Source organism: Physeter macrocephalus, chromosome 17 (assembly GCF_002837175.3).
Source record: "Physeter macrocephalus isolate SW-GA chromosome 17, ASM283717v5, whole genome shotgun sequence".
Lineage (NCBI taxonomy): Eukaryota > Metazoa > Chordata > Mammalia > Artiodactyla > Physeteridae > Physeter > Physeter macrocephalus.
This window is the reverse complement of record NC_041230.1, coordinates 45,768,737-45,773,454: the sequence shown is the minus strand read 5'-3', so window position 1 is coordinate 45,773,454 and position 4,718 is coordinate 45,768,737.

Sequence of the window (4,718 nt, the reverse complement as noted above, 5' to 3'; positions counted from 1 at the left end):
TTTTTTTTTCTGTACGCGGGCCTCTCACCGCTGTGGCCCCTCCCGTTGCGGAGCACAGGCTCCGGACGCGCAGGCTCAGCGGCCACGGCTCACGGGCCCAGCCGCTCCGCGGCATGTGGGATCCTCCCGGACCGGGGCGCGAACCCGCGTCCTCTGCATCGGCAGGCGGACTCTCAACCACTGCGCCACCGGGGAAGCCCTGGGAGTGTTCCTTTTGCCACACAATGTCATTTGAGCAGTGGGCTATCTTCCACAAAGCTGTTTTTAGTAAGAACACAGCACTGCCCCAGAGCTTGTTTCCTGGCACCTGCCGACTTCCATGGAAGAGTCAAGTGGGCAAGACTTCGGTCTAATAAGGTCACTCCCCACAAATATGTATAGTCAGGTCACATCAGTCTGTTTAGGTCCTGTGCCCTGTGGAAGGTGGGGGTTGGAGGGCAGATGATAAATACAAGACCCCTTGTTTGAATGGTGGTATCGTTAAAGTCCAATTCATGCTCTTTGGGGATTTTCAAGGCCATGGTGGCCCAGCCCTTAAAGGACCCAACAAAGTGAAGAATTCTGCATTTCAGGCCGAATTGTGTTAGCGACCGAAAGAACAAGAAGCCTCTTACTAAGTAACTAATCCTGATTCAAGCACTTTGAAAATAGCTATAATGAAAATCACACCAGGAGAAGGACATCAGATGTCCGTTAGCAAAACAAAGCGTAATGAAACCCTTTACCTTACGCTTTTACAAGGACCCAAATCACAGGCTACTAAAGACACTTTATAGAATACCATTTCTTTTTTCCTTCCTTTCTTTTAAAAGAATGTCTAACACATTGATGTAATAACACAAAGGAAATGTCAAAAATAGAAAATGTGTCCTATAATACATTTCTTTTCAATATGCATTATCACTGTTCAAGCCTTGTTCCAATGATTATATACTTTAAGTAGGTATAAATCTTTTATGTTCTATTTCATTTTAATGGATCGTATATTTTTCCTTTGGGAGGCATAGTTTTCAATATGATCATTTTAAAATAACTGCATGACAATACATGTTATTAATGAATCGCCTTTCCCAAAACTGTATTCCTCTGGTTGTGCGTTTAAAAGTTTTCCAGTATTTTCTATTATAATTACACATAACAAATGGTTTTTTCAAGTGTAGAGTCCATCTATATGTTGAACCTTTTATAGAAACAGTGAGCATCTCTTAATTGGATCTTTATATTGATCTCTTTATAAAAAGGTGTAGGAAACTGCTAGTAGATTTCGGAAACAGTGGTAGTAATATGATTGAAATTCCTTTTGACCAAACGGTAAAGCTGGATTTAGTTGTAAGTGTAATGTTTCTAACTTTCAACAAGCATGTCAAAGCTGTTCTATGCTCTTTAGTGCTTGAGCACATTGATATTAAACAATTCAGCAAACTAGGTCGTTACTCCCTAATGCTAAAGAGCTCGTTTTTCTAGATAAAGACATATTTGGAAAAGAAATTTCATTAGCTTCTGCAGCTCACAAATATTCTACTCGAGGGAACAGACACATTATGGTGGCTTTTCTTGACCAGTATCTTCCAACAAAACAAGGAAAATGTTAATTTATTGAAACAAGAATTAATATTTAAAACAGAGACAGCTTTGGGCTTTTTCCTTGGGAAGTTGGCATTTTTTAAAAAATTAATTAATTAATTAATTAATTTAGGGCTGTGTTGGGTCTTCGTTTCTGTGCGAGGGCTTTCTCTAGTTGCGGCGAGCGGGGGCCACTCTTCATCGAGGTGCGCGGGCCTCTCACTGTCGCAGCCTCTCTTGTTGCGGAGCACAGGCTCCAGACGCGCAGGCTCAGTAGTTGTGGCTCACGGGTCCAGTTGCTCCGCGGCATGTGGGATCTTCTCAGACCAGGGCTCGAACCCGTGTCCCCTAGCATCAGCAGGCAGACTCTCAACCACTGCGCCACAGGGAAGCCCGGAAGTTGGCATTTTAATGGAGGTGATGGACAAGTAAAGAGGCAATTAACAAGTAGTGAGTTGCTAGGCCAATCCTAATGAGACTGCCTTTTTTGTGATCAAGAATAATCTTGGAAATTGTTGTGATCATGGGAGGGAAGCAGTTAGGAAATGTGAAAGATTTTGAAAGGAGCAAAAATGATAAATGGATGTACTTCTAGTGTACTCTTCCAGGTCATATGTTTGAGCCATTTTACAACTCTGTAAGTTGTGGGAAACTGGTAGTAATGCAAGTGATTATTGTCCATAAAGACGTAAATAATTTTTTTCTGGCGCCATACTTGCCTTGGGGCTGTTCACCAGCTTTACATCTATTTGTAAACTCATTTCAGTATCCCTGACTGCCTCTATATGCATGTCTTCTCAGAATTCTTTGAACAAATTTTAACTTCTTACTGGTTCCCTCATTAATTAATGAATTAAATAAATTCTTTTGCAAGTGTTCATTGTACATTGTATGACAGTCATGATTTTAACTTTATTTTGTTTTTCCAAAGAAATATCTTCTAACACTAGGGTACAGTAGCTGCTTAGTAGTTCTCTTATACAACCTTCAGTAAAGGCCAAATTTGGCATTTCGTAGGCTTTCTAACAAGACTGACTTTCAGTGACATAATTTTGCAATTATCCAGCCTAATTCAAGTCTACAAAGGTTTATTGATCACTTGCTCCCCACATGCAGACCAATGATCAGTAAGATCCACCTGGGTGCCATAGAGTCCACATGGGTACAATGACAGCTCCAGGCCTGACCCGTGCTGTGTGTTGTGTTATGTGTAATAATAGAATCCTGTGCAACATGCCTTGGGAGGCTGAAGAGGAAGCAGTGAATTCTAATGAGATAGACTGTGCTGTGCTTTAGCTAGAAGGCAGTATTTGAGTTGAGTCTTGTAGGGTAATAAGTAAGGTTTTTTACTGACAGAAAGAAGAGGAAAGGACAAATATCCTGGAAAGTCAGTGGGATATGGAAGGGCATTTTGTCTAGATAATCCCTCATGTAGGTGGGTGTGGGTAGGGTGGGGATACCCTGGGGGTAGATGGGGAGATGTGAAATTTGGACAGGACCAAATTATGAAAGTTTTGAGGGTCAAGCTTTGGAATTCAGGACTCAGTTCTAGAGCAGTTAAGCCGTATCACAGGTTTTTATACGGAAAGTGATGCTGTCAAATCTTTATAGAGGGGAGATGGTTGGATTGTGGCATCTTGAAATATCCCAGCTGCTAAACTATTAGAAGAGATTTATGATACAACCAGTATATATGGGTTATTTTCACCTCCACTAGCCTGGAATGGTACCCTAGACAAAAATGTCCTGTATTGTTTTTGCCCATTTCACTCGTTTACCTATATTTATGATGCTCTCCCCCATCAAGAACTTAATATTCTCGAGACTATTCTTGATCACATACACAAAGGCTGGTCTCACTGTCACACTTCCTGTCAGGGAGTGATGGAGAGGTCACAGGCATTTTGGGAATCCAGCTAAAGAGAAGTTGATTCGGACATACGTTTGGTTAGGGTTAATAATATATGTTGTGTGGTTTGCGGTCATTTCCATGTATAGTTAAATTATCGCTGGTCATACCAGTATAGGAATGTCTTCCAGGAATATTCTTACCACCCACTAGCTGACCCACTTCGCATCATGACATGAAAGCACAGGGCCAGAAAATCTGTGGTCGTAGACTCACATCCTATGGCTCTGGGCATCAGAAGTGGTGAGAGGAGAAAGGCATGAATGTCCAGAGCCAGATGCGAATATCTGGAAAATTATTATTGAAGGTGTGTCAGACAAATAATAAATATTTTCTGATGTTTTTGACATTTGTGTTTTCTTATTCAAATAAAATTTTATGTTATTAATTTTCTTTTTCCTAGACATCCCCAAATTGTATAAGCTTCAGGTTCTGTAAGCCAGGATGCATCTTTGGGTGTGTGACAGTAGATTTACCATAGTAAAATGGTGCAACATGAAGGTTTGGAGATGATCTCCCCATCAGCTACTGTCTTCTGGCCCTCACCCCACCAGGGCGCTGAAGATCTTGCCAAACTTACTAATGACCTAATTACCATATCTGGGTGGGTAATTTTCTCATTTAATTTAAAAACAATTCTAAAACGATTTGTAAATGTAGGTAAAGAGTGCAGGAATTACAGAAATGACTTCAGTGTAAGTTTTCCTTCATCCCATCCCATTCTCAGTTCTACAGGACTCCTTGCATGTGTCACTGTGAGTAGTTTGGAAGGCTCTTCCATACCTCTTTTTCTATGCATTTGTGTGCATATCTATGTATGTGTATTTTTGTTTCTAGATAGACAACTAATTTTGTACTTTTTTTTTACATAATGGGGTATACTATACATATCATTCTGCAGCTCCCTTTCTTTCTTTCTTTGTTGAAGAATAGTTGATTTACAATGTTGTGTTAGTTTCTTCTGTACAGCAAAGTGATTCAGTTAAACGTATGTATACATTCTTTTGTATATTCTTTTCCATTATGGTTTACCAGAGGATATTGAATACAGTTCCCTGTGCTATACAGTAGGACCTTGTTGTTTATCCATTCCATATATAATAGTTTGCATCTGCTAACCCCAAACTCCCAATCCATCCCTATCCCATCCTTCCCCCTTGGCAACCACAAGTCTGTTCTCTATGTCTGTGAGTCTGTTTCTGTTTTTTTTTGTTTTTTTTTTCCGGTATGCGGGCCTCTCACTGCT